General features: G+C 44.4%; 1 protein-coding gene across 1 annotated transcript in view; it reads right to left on the reverse strand.

Moving 5' to 3' along the window:
- LOC103808570 (B-cell lymphoma/leukemia 11A-like) overlaps positions 1-13,114 on the reverse strand; it is a gene marked incomplete at its 5' end in the record, with an annotated part of 58,376 nt that overhangs the window by 2,923 nt on the left and 42,339 nt on the right.

Consider the following 13,114-nt stretch of genomic DNA (forward strand, 5'->3'; position numbering starts at 1 on the left):
TTATTTCTCTCGCGCTGAAAAGAAGCTGAGGATGGTAAATGCCACTTTGGCAAGTAGTGAGCTAACTCTATTTCATGATAATTTATTTTTGGAGATAACATGGACATTATAAAAGAGCAACCAACTAATAAATAACTAAACAAAAAGCTGGCTAATAATGACAGCAGAGAGCAGCCCCTCCTAATATATGGCAAAACAAGGGGGATGAATAACTTTTTGAGGGCTGCCCGTGAGGAAGGAGTGGTGTGAGATATGATGAAGGTGAGGGATCTTTTATCAATTACTGGGATTTGGGGAATAATTCACTTCCACCCCCATATGTATGCTTTTTGCTAAGTGCTGGTAAACTGAAACCAGAGCTAAAAGGGGGATAAAATCCATTTCCAGCCTTGTTCAGCAGTTCTCCTAGAGCTGCTGTTTAGTGAGGTTTTACAAAATAAACATAATGTTGAGGTTTGCTGAGGAATAAACCAGGAGCCCTCCAAGGACATCACCACTTGGGGTGATACCTGTCTTCATCACATACTCCTGCCCTGACCCAACATTTACATTCCAAAGAATCTGCTTCTTAGGCACCACTCCTGGGCTGTACTGAGAGTTGCCCCCATTATGTTTCCCCTATTTGCCTAATATGAAAAAAAGAAAAATTAACAAAATAACTAAGGCAGATTTGGAAAGAAAACATGGATTTATCCATGCCTGACTTATTTCTCATCTCATATGGGAGGAGGGGAAGAAAAGCTTCCTGTGGGCACTTTCTTCCTCAGGTGAGCTGAGTGATGACCTGGGGACGTGCAACTAGATATCCTTAAGATCTCTTCCAACCCAAACCATTCTGTTATCCAGCAGATCCAGCACTGGCTGTACTGCCCCATCACAGCTTTCTTCCTCTGCTGTTATTCTATGTTTGGCCTGAGAAGCTGAATCAGGTGAGCAAAGAGACTCAATTGTCTACAGCAGGTGTTTAACACTCTAATTGCTTTAAAAGTCTTTGGAATAATATTTAACATTTCATCCTGAAGCCGGCATTGGAATAAAATGCACTGTGGTGTTTAGCGTGTGCCAGGCATGCGAGCACAGATAAATACTTAAATCTGCTGAAATTAGAGGAAAATTCAATTGGACTTTCACATTCTTATGCTCATTTGCGAGCTCAGGAAAAAAAAATCTTAACAGGGAAATTTCATCTTGCTTCACCATAACGAAGTGGAAGTTTTTAACACCACGGTAGGAGCTAACAACGTAACACTGCGTCGCCTCTCTACCTTATAGATCAGGTCAGAGAAAATAGCATTTTATCTTATAATGAGGATACAACATCGAGCGTTCGCTACCACATTTTAGTATTCCCATCAACTAGATATTCTAGATCATAAGGGCAGCTCATGTAATCATAATGTCAATGAGAAGGGCTGTTACGACTGAGACTAAAGATTACATGGAAAAAGCTGCTTTGAAACTGGTAATTATTACCAGTCCACTAATAGCAAATGATGCATTACAGTTTCACCATATAATCTGTATTTCACTCAGCTCCTGCCAGTACGGCCTTATTATATTACAGCGCTCACAAATTCTAAATTTCTAAACTACACTCATCAATAAATGTGTTACTTGCCATAATTTGTGAAATTACTTTGTTCATAACATCTTTGACTGTTATGAAGACTGGAATTGATTTCCTGCGTAGCAAAATTAGGGCTACATTGATTTAGTGGAGTGTAAAATGTAAGATTATTCTTCATGTGCTTGCCTAAAAACAAGTTTTCAATTCACCATCCGCATTTGGTAATCAAGATAATAATTTAAATTTAAAATCATGTTTATGTACAAAACTTCCCCAAACAACCCACCATTTTCAAGAGAGCAACATAAAACCAGGCAATAAAATAAAGGAGCGAAACAGTTAAAATCCACCAGCCATTTGTCTCCACCTCCTGCTTTGAAGAGACATGATTTCTAATTTGTCTATTAGTGCTTGATTAATTATGAAGGCTATTGACTGACCATATCACCACCTAGAGATACGTTCCAGTCCGATGCAGCCTTGCCAAACTGCAAGAATTACGGCACTAATCCACGCATTGCAGAGACAATATAGGTCCTTACACTGCTGCGGCAACCCCTGGTTTTGAAGGGACTCACCTTCCCTTCCTCCCATCCCACCATGGCTTTTGGTACAGCACTGGGGTCTCCTCAAAAGTCAGACAGGATTGCAGACTGTGTATCCACTGATGTCTTCTACCTATGGACCAGCCTGTGTCCACACAGGCTTCCCAGACAACATATCTGAGTAAGACCACGGTCAAGAGAGGTGGATCTCACAGCAGGGAGATGCAGTAGCTGGTGCTGGTCAAGGACAGTGCTGGAGAAGGACCCACAGGGCTCTTTGTGCCTCATCATCCACCAGGACAATGTGATGGGATGTGTTACCCAAAGCAGCACTGTGATGCCATTAGGGCTTTCATCTGATTTCCAAGAGGCTACCAGGAATCCTCCATAAAGAGATGCAAAGCAGGTCACCATCAAACCAGCCCTCCTCAGCCACCAGCAGCAGAGCTGGAGCTCACATCCTCAGTTGCTTCACATCAAGGAGTTTAAGGCTCAAAGGGAACACCTGTTCTCACTCTCTGACCTTTCCTGCAAAACGTATCATTCTGTGACCAGCATGGTGTCTTTCGGTAAAGCATGACCTCCTCCAGCCTCACAAAATATCTTCAGGGCAAAGCAGAATATTGCACTGAAAACCACTGAAACCAGCTCAGAAGACATGGAGAACACCCACTGCTTGCCATCACACTCAGTTCCCAGAGCTAACCACACTTCCAGACAGGTAACCTGGATTTCTGTGGCTCCCATCTCTACTTGTTCTCTTTTTTTGCTGAGGTTTTTTGTGGTTGGTAAACTGAAAAGCTATTTGGTATGTGACTTGCCTCCTCACAGACACCAAGTGTACTTGTGCACCCAGAAATCAGGCACACTTCAAAACTTAATTATTTTTTCATTCTGAAGCCACCCCTTCATCCTCCTCCACTACTCAAGGACCAGCCTAGCCCTTCTCACCCTGGCATCATGCTGGAAAGGAGCTGGTTTTCCTCTGACATGGAGATCCTGCCTTCTGCAGTACTGCACCTCAGCTCTGTAAGCACAGTCCTGATTCTGCTCTTCTAGCCAAGGACCATGGCAGGCTGTACCCAATGTGCTCTCAACAAACCCTTCTTCACAGTCTTTCCAGACCACCCATTAATCTGTCCCTCTTCAGCCATCCACCTGTCTTTGCTTTATCCATAATCCTAATCAGCTGCAATTGCATATTAATTTCTAGATCACCAATGGAGTGCTAACCACCATTGCGGCTCCCACCAGCTTCTGCTGACCAATACAGCTAAGCCCCCACATTCCCAAATCTGCTGGGCAGCTCTGAACCATCTGGGCTAGCTGTACCCCCCAGTGCTCGGTCTTCCTATGCACAATGTCACACAGTGCTGCGTCCAACGTGGTGCAGAGTCTATTTCATCTACATTTATCAACCAAAGTTGTCATCTAGAAGAATGAAATCAGGTTTATTTGACAAGATCTATATTCCATAAATCTAAGTTGAGAGGTATGAATTATATTTCTGGCCTTTAATTCTATATCAATTGAATCTTATGTTGGCTCTTCAATTATTTTGCACAGAAGAGATAAGCAAAGTGTTGCCAACTCTCCCACATCACCCTGACCAGCTCTTGACAGCATTTTCCCAGTCCATAAGCTTTATTAAAAACCAGCATCACATGTCAACTCTTAGGGGTGCAAGTTGTCAGGGCCTTTTTATTTAAAAATATTTCTCTCCATTGGACCTTGTGCAAAATCCTCCTTTAGCTACTTATGAGCTAAAAAAAATATCATCACCCACCTATGACACAGAAACATAACACGGCTGCTTTCCAGGTCTGCAGCACAAATACTTACTAAAAATATCTACCTCTCTGCTTCTTCCATCCAGTGCTTCCAGGATTTCTCTTTTCTCCAGGACCCTAAGAAGCTCTCTCTCCTCATCTCCCCATTGATGCCAGGCATGAGTTTTCCTCAGCATCCTCAGCTCCCCTAACCCATTCTCCACCCACCATGGTTTCTCACTGTGATTGATTGCTATCCATTTTCCATTTTTTTAATTGTCATATATTGATTTTTTTAATATCTAATTGCTGTTCTCATCTCACCACTGAAGCGAGTGAAGTGGGTTTTGGATTTGGGCCAAAGTTGCCCTCTCCTTCCTGGACAGCTCATCAACTCTTTACAAATAGCTTCCAATTACCACTGGTGTTTTTGCATGTACATTTTTCCTCCCGGTCAATTTTACTGCTCATTTTCTTCCTATTTAGGAAATTACCCCTTTAGGAGAATTACACGGGGATACCATGTACCAAACACAAACCCGGGCCCAAGATGAAACCTGACTGGTCTCACCCAGTGAATACTCACACACCGTTATGTATTTATTCCTTCTCTACATCCTGTCCAGCAAAGGACTAGTGACAGGGCACAGCATTTCACTACAGCACAAATCATTAGTATTTCTCAAGTTATTAGCTCCTGCCTGAAATGAAAAAAGTAGCAGAACAGCTCTTGTTTGCCATGCCCCCAAAAGAAATTACTTAACCAGTGACACACGAGTGACAGATTTAGCTTCTGATCCGAAAAATGTTAACAAATGAGCGGGATGGATATTGGCATTTGAGTGCCTTTAAGGGCAGTTGGCAGTTACTCAATAAAAAATGAGGAGATGGCTGCTTCCAGCATTAAGGGGCTTTTTTATATTAAGAAAAATCTGGCACTTCTGTACTGTGCTCACAGATACACCCGTCGCACTCAGAGTCCGAGTCAAAGCAAGCCAACACCTCCAGGCGCAATATCGCTGGCTCTGAGCAAGACCCACAGCCATGTCCACAGCCACCAGCACCAAAGCCAGACAAGATGCTGGGGAGAAGAAGACCAGCTGGGAGGAGAAGCTGTCAGCTAGATGCCACTGCTGGGAGGGAAATAAGAAAAAAGGGATTTCTGGAGCTAGGCATGCAAGTTCAGGCATTGCCAAGTGAGTAATGGAATAATATGCATGCGTGTGCCAATGTGCTTTGGAAGAGCTTCCTTCGTTTCTCAAAAGTCAGGGCTGGATCCAGGAAAGCTGCTCGCCGGACACACCAGCGTTTTACAGAAGAGCCACACTGAAACAGCATGTGAAGCATCCTTTGGGTGCCTGTAACCAGAACACGCAGCCCATAGTACAGGATGCTCCGGGAAGGACCACCACATTAAGGAGTGAGATATCACTACAATGTGTATTTTACCCCAGGGCACTGCACGGGCTGCACACAAATACACAGTATTAAAGACACCCCAGTTTCCCCAGTGTTTTCACACACAAACCAGCAGTGTAAGCAGCCAGTGCATACATGCCAATGGTGTTCGTAAGGATTTCATTCACAGCTGCAGATTTACTTCCTCAGAGAAATCCCTGTGCCAGAGAAATCTCCAGGCAGACCAGGATTTGGCCCTTGCAACCTGGATGCTCAGTCCTTGTTCTCAGCAGCATCCCTCTGCAAGCCAGCCCCACAAGCCTTGGTGGCTCAGATCCTGTGTTCTCCTTCACATTCCCAAGAAACCCACACATGTAAGCAAAGCCAAAGAGTCTTTACCAGCCTATCTGTGCCTACAGGACACATACACACCTTCGTCACACAGCTAAGTTAAAAGTGACTCGAATACCTGCAACCTCCAGTAAGCACCCCCATCTCTTCTGCTTGCCACCAAACAATTATGGGAACACCTGAGCCAAACCCAGGAACTTCTTTATTCAGCTTTAATGTCAACTGACTGCTTGATTTTTGGACTGATAAATTCAGAGTCGTTATGGTATTTAAAGGGGGGAAGAAAAGAATTTGAGCTAATTGTTACCACTTGTACTTGATTCAGTTCTTCCCCATATGGCTTGTCAAATATCTCTTTTATTTTCCACCTCTCTCTCTCTTGGAAATCTGTACTGTTGAAATTCCTTTCAACTGAAAACTAGAGAAGCGAAACAGTTGGGACACAGGAAGTGTTGCAGGGCTGCGAGATAAGTGGGTCCACTCCATGCCTGCAGCAGCCCACTTCTCCCTTGGTAAGAGTGAGCCACTTTGGCATGACTCACCTTTTCCTGATAGTGTTAGCATCAGTTTAAATGATGATACAAGGAAACTGTAACTGTCCAAACATCTATTTTCCTTCTTGCACTAATTCTTCCTCCTGATCCTCCAGATTGCAAAAGGCACATGATTAACCTGGTCCATCATTAACCAGTTGTAAGTAGCTGTTAGCACTGTTCGTATCAGCATTGTCACTGCTGTTGTCATAATAATTAGAATAATACTAAATAACAGCAGTAGTTGCATTTATGTACAAGGTACTTCCTCTCTAATCTTTTCTCTTTACCATGATATGAACTGGATTCAGAAACCCTAAAAAAGGACAATGTTCCCAAACCGAAGGCACTGGTGCAGTATTGCTTGTGAAATGAGAAGCACTATTGCTGTTCTGCCTCTGAAAAAAGCCTCCACACCAAGCCCATGTTGTTCACGTACATGCCTGATGGAGAGTCTTGGGACCAGCTTAATTGTGAAAATTCCAAAATTCTAGAAGATCTTTTGCTTTGCAGGACCCTCAACACCTCATCTGCCATCTTTACCAGCTTTTCCTTACCTATGACTTATTGATAAAAGACATTCCTAAAATTTATACCACAGAATCACAGAACGGTTTGGGCTGGAAGGGACCATAGGGATCATCTAGTGCCAAATCGCCTGCCATGGGCAGGGACACCTTTCACTGGACCAGGTTGCTCAGAGCTCCATTCAGCCTGGCCTTGAACAGGCCTTGTTCCTAGCCTGGGACATCCACAAGTTCTCTGGGCAAGCTATTCCAGAGCCTCATCGCGCTCACAAATTGCAATATCAATATTGATATTCCTGAAAATAATTTGCCTGCACATTTATAATTCCTGAAATCATATTAATACAACTGGGAAAATACTTTCTAAACCAAGTATCGATAATGCCATTTTTTCATTACACCTCCTTTTAAAAACTCTTTTAGAGAACCAGTTCAAAACGCTAATGCCATGACCCAAACTTCAGAAAGAAACTCAAGCCCACACAGTAATAAAAACAATGGTACAGCTGGCATTGCTTTGCCAGTCAAAGATTTAGGCTAGAGTTAGGAACTTCAAGAATTAAATTTTCTTCTAAAGCCAAATTTTCATTCAGTGTTGCAGCACTGCTCAAGTTTCCACAAATCAGAAGTATTTTGAGCCTGAGAAAAGAGCAGGTGGGGAGGGATAGAAACAAGGAGACCAGTTCCTGCCTGCAGAAGAAATAGAGATTTCATGGATGACCATTTTGGTTGTAACCTCAACATATTTTGTGTATTCACTCATTCCTGTAAGGAAAACCAAACCAAACACCTAGATTCCACCCCCCAAAAATATTTCACTAACAACAAGCAACTAAACACATGTTTTTGCCAAAGCCTCAATGGGGAGAAACAGGGTGCTGGAGTCCCTGCCAGGCATACTGGCCTGACCTCAATGTCTATCACCATTTTCAAGGCGATTACAACTTGGCCACCAAGAAAACCTGCTTCAAGCTCCAACTTGGCAAGTAAGGTATGAGGCTGTGACTGATTTTGTGCTTTTCTAAAAATGGGGGTGGAAATCTCTCGTATCTTGATTAGCGAGGAACAGAAGAAATCTGTCATGAGAAAACAATGCTGAGCTCAAAATTCAGCGCTGAATGAAGTTGTATAAAGAAACCCCTCAAGCACAGGTGACCTGATCATGCACAGGTATTCACCCTATACACTAATGCTGTGGGGATGGAGAAACAGAGGTGATGCAGACAGCAGCGCCAACAGAGGTTGATACTAGGAACCGAGGCCAGGCTGGATGGTGAAAGGTGTCCCTGACTGTGGTAGCAGGATGGAACTCGATGATCCCCAAGATCCCTTCCAACCCACACCATTCTATGTGTCTATGATTTGCAGACTTCCCTGTCCGCCTCTCCCAGACCACCTCTCCTGAGCACAGGCACAGGGATCGTAAAGCAATGGATTCAAACAGGAGTGGCACCACCGGGATGAAACCTGCTAAATCAGCTTCTCTGGACCTACCTGGCACCAGGTGTGTTGCCTGCTGGAAGGTCTGCCTGGGCTACGACCCTCCAAGGATCAAGTCTCATTTAAGTCCTGCCCCAAAAAGAGCATCAAAGCCCTTCCATAGCCTAACGTGATTATCTAGGAAATGTTACCTGGCTCCTACAGTCTGTAATTATGCATTTAACCAGTGGCTGCTGGGGACAATCAAGTCAGTAACTCACGTTTTAAATTCACTGTTGTAATTATACAGCTAGAAAGAGCTTCCAAATAATTTTGTTCACTACTACACCAACGTGATGAATTATTGCGTTTTCTACTATTTTCTCGCTGGCCAGCAGCATCTGAAAGAAAGGCAGAGCACACTTCAGAAAGTTTCTTACAAAGGAAAGGAAGATGCTCTAGCATGACATTTCAGGTCATCCCCACTGGTGTGGGGCATAGGCCAGTGATGGGATGTTTCTCCCAGTTTGTATCGCAGTTTCGGCATCACTCACAGCTGTGCAACAGGCACCCAGCACAGGTGAGTGCACCGTGGACACTGCTCTGCAATTCACATCATACACACACGTATCTCTTACACATAGAGACTCCTGGACCAACGCCAGGACGCTGCTTTCCTGGGAAGAGCTGCTGATGCTTGGTGACCTGATTAGTGCTGCAGGACCCTGCTGTAGGATATGGCAGCCCTGCCACATGGGACACTCTCCGAGAGATGAAGTGTGCCTCAAAACGGCTGAGCCCCACCCCAGGGAGAAAGTGGGGCTGATGCCTTCCCACCATTGCTCACTGGCAGGCATGATGCTGCCAGGGTTACATCCTGGCCATCAAATCTCCTCATTGCCTATGGCCTTGCTTTATTTTTGTTGATTTTTCACATCTTAGAGCTCTGTTTGTCATGCCCAGCTCTGTAAAGCACATGCATTTAAACCATCACCTTGCAGAGGTGTGGTGGTCCCTGCCAGCCCTGCTTGGCCCTTCTCATCAGCCAGGCACCATGGAGGTCCCCTTCTCCACCCTAGAGCACCCTACTCCCACCCATGCTGAAAAGGCTCAGCCCTCAGCCAAGCTGGTGACTCCTTGAGAGCCTTATTCCACCTTTTCCTTCCCAAAACAGATCCTCTTTAGACTCTCTTCTTTCCCAGCCTTCCCCTTTGGCTTCACTTTCCTCTCACTTTCAAATTAATGATATTTAGCCAGTAGCAAACCATCCTGTCAAAGTGGGTCAGGGGAACTGCAGGTTCCCCCAAATGACACCTCTGACTGCAAATCATCTGCCAGAAAGGCAAAGGTTTATTCTGTCCCTGAGCAAGTTCAATGTCACCATAGAGTTGCAAGCACAGCAAGTGCTGAACCAGATCCTACCATGTGTAGTTTCATAACTTGCACAAGCAAGTATTAGTAGAATCAATAAAATATATATATTTTCCCCCTCTCTGCTTTGCAAATAGGACCAAAAGGTGTCGTAAAGTTGTCTGATCTCCTCCGGTTTATTCTGTCTCCTCTCCATCGCTGAGATATCCTTGAAGTTGAAAATGATATAATACTCTGAATATCTGGAGTTTGGAGGATGTAAGACTTGCAAGAATTGCTACAGCTTTATTGCATTCTCAGGGCACAGAGAGTATTTACCACACATACATCAAGTCAAAGAATGCAAAAAGGGCATGCGAAAATTTGGCGCTTCAAGCTCAGGAGCTGAAATTCCCAGAAAAGCAGATAAAGAGTGGATTTTCTTATTTATAGATTTGCAGATGAAATCCAACAAAACCAGCCCTCTCCCCCACCCCCCCCCAAAAAAACCCCAAAACCACACACACACACACACACACACACACACAAAACACCTCCCTCTTTTATGTCAGTGAGGCTGATTCAATTTCCAGGCTTGCAAGGTCTCCTCTCTCTGAGTATTACCCGACCCCAATAACACGCGCCGTTCCAAGGTTAAGATCAGTTTCCTTACAATAATGCAGAAAGCTGTTGTTTCAGTCGTGGCTGCAGAATTCAGCTTTGAAGGACAGGTTAGTACCACACTACATTTAACTGAATTCAGTTCATCTGATTATACAGTGCCTTGCTTTCTGGAATATGTAATCATCTCTTTCTGATGACATTTTAAATATCCAACTAGACAAATAATTGCGGCAATAATTGATAGCTGAGTCAAGCTGGAAGATTATTGATTGGCACAGTACCCGCTGAAACAAATGTTCATCTTTCAAACATTACAGTGAGGATGCTTAAATCTAACTTTTGCTGATAAATGATAAAAATTTGATTTACTGATCAAACCACCGGAATACAAGATGCACTTCGGGATTTGATTACCTTGGGAAATTTTTCAAAGAAAAATTAGGCCGTGGGATTTATATTCTATTTCACGTGAATAATTGCCAAGATATGGATAAGCCACTGAACATAAACACATGCGGAGAAGTCTTTAAGAATTGCTGATTAACTCTCTACCTTCCTGAATGGAATTTAACTATGCCCAATCACTGCTGATGTGTGAGTTTCTCATGCCGCCTTCACGAGGATGTATCCATGGGTCTCATTACTGGCAACAGGAGATACATACCAGAAGAGATCCCCCTGTTGTCCTCCCAGCAGCTCCAAGCCCTCAGTTTAAATGTGCATATTCTAAATCCTTTGTGAAGGCAGGTGAAATGAGGGTTCAGCCTCACTGTCCGTGGTGTAAAACAGGAGTGCCAGCACCCAAATTTGTGGTGCTACAGAACAGCAGCATGAGGGAGGTCAAGATCAGGTGCATTTGCAAACTGCACTTGCTGTCTTAAAGGGAGGGGGGTTAGCTGAAATAAAACCACTTTTCAGCTCTTATTACACAGGGGTCTGCTTAAACATGGGTTTCCTTCCAATTATGAAATTCCAGCCCCTGCAGCACTACCTATACATCAGGGGGAGAGAAAGGGGGAATTTCTGAAACTTACTGATTAGAAAGCAGAGCAAGCAGCCACGGCAGTGAATCGTATGCGGGAAAAGGCAAACGATGAGCTGCCTAGTTAGGGCAGAGGAGCTGTCGCAAGGCAGAAGCCTGAAATTAAGGAAAAGGGCCAGAATATTTGAGCAGGGAACAAAGAGCATAAATTCCAGAGTAAGAGATGAAAAATGCACTGAAACGTTTTGAAACGGAGCCATTAGGAGCTGATTGAGTCTCGGAGCTACTATTAAAAATCAGCCGCTTGTTAGATGCGGCGATCAGCTGAGCCCTGACACTTAAGGCGTACAAGGGGGCTTGTCGAGTGGCTTCGCTCTAATTTAGAGATCCTCAGTTAATTAGAAGGCCCTCAGATTTCCTGCAAATGCAGGCCGTTATCTACAGCTCATGCTTTGGATGCTTTCTGGGTGACAGTTGCTGGACTGACCTTCTGGCACTGCCAGGGCTGCCCAGACCCTTGCCATGCCAGGGAATTCAGCCACGGCCACCAGCACCCGTAGAAAGTTACAAGTAAGGTTACTCCGCTCCTACAGGCAGTATCCTCCTCTGAAACAAACCCTGATGAAATCTGTGTTTGCTTAATGCTATAAATAGCTCCAGTGTTGAATTCTTATTACTTATTCCCCTGCCGAGTGGATGACACAGCCAGTCCAGGGTGGGAGTTTATCAAAGGTGGCACTGGCAGAGGTTGGGAGAAGGGAATTGCTCTATGAGAGACGACCTGCTTGCGTTGAACTCTCAGCCACAATTGTGGGAGAGGAACCTCCCTTTGGGATTTTGCTTCCCCAGTGCCTATGGCAGGTAGCAGTGGCTGCTGAGATGGAGCTCCTGATCAGGAGACAGCACTCCCTGATGCCCCATCCCATAGGGATACCTCTCCCAGCCACAAGCAAGGTCTGGTGATGCTCTCTGAGTAGAAACCACTGAAAACACCTAATGCAGGGCAAATAGCAACACAGACAAGCACCAAACAAAAGAAGGCTTGTTTGGAAATGCAAGGAAATGTGTGGAAGTTACAGTGACAACCCAAAGGCAAGATGACAGACCTGTGGTCACACAGGGAGTTGGCGGCAGATACTAGAAAATTAACTCTCAGGAACAGTCCAGCATTGGCAGGGAAATGAATGAGATGATCTAAGAGATATTTTCCACCTCTAATAGGATTTGATGATGATTTTGCATAGGCTTTTGTGCTAGCCTGGCTTTTGATAAAGACATGGTGTCTCTTTTCAACCCACGTGCAAGGGTGAGATTAATAAGTTGCAAACTCGGCCCACCTCGGCTATAAATGGTTCCCCATTCCTACAGGGAGAAAAAAATCAAGCTATGACTGAAAAAACCACCAGTGAACCGAGTTCAGTTAGTGCTTTACACCCAAATCTTCAGTTATTAAGAGATTTGGAAAGGAGAGAAAAATTCTCCTCCAGCATCCAAAAAAGCATCAATTTAGTAGCCAGATGGGACAGCAAAGCACAAGCCATGGCCAGTTTAGGAGCACTGGATTGAGACCTTTCCAGGAGAGCCCAGCTGGGGACTGTGGGAGGCAAGAGGGGAGGAGATGGCTCCAGCACATCCTGCAGGAGAAGGGGGCAGAGCCATCGACAGGTAAGGAGAGCAGTCATGTGGGAAGACCTGGCATGGACATTTTTGCCCACTGACAGCCTCAAACTGCCAGAGGGTAAGACTTGAGAATTGGCCTCAGAGGATGCATTAAGATAGCACTGATGGTAAAGAACTAAAAACCAGAAGTTTTTAAGCATACAAAACAGATTGTAGAGAATCCCATTTTTTAGCAAGATAAGCATTTTCTTACAAGAAAATGCAATTAAACATTATAACTGCCAGCACTTAGATACCAGCAACGGCCATTAAAAAACCCCTAGCCTCACCTGATCAAGCAAACAATTTTCTGTGTAGTCTACACAGTCACAGCATAATACCCTTTCTTGGGACAAATGCCCCCTTATCCCATGGGCTGTTTCACTGTTA

Source organism: Acanthisitta chloris, unplaced genomic scaffold, assembly GCF_000695815.1.
Source record: "Acanthisitta chloris isolate BGI_N310 unplaced genomic scaffold, ASM69581v1 scaffold35788, whole genome shotgun sequence".
NCBI classification, from domain to species: Eukaryota; Metazoa; Chordata; class Aves; order Passeriformes; family Acanthisittidae; genus Acanthisitta; species Acanthisitta chloris.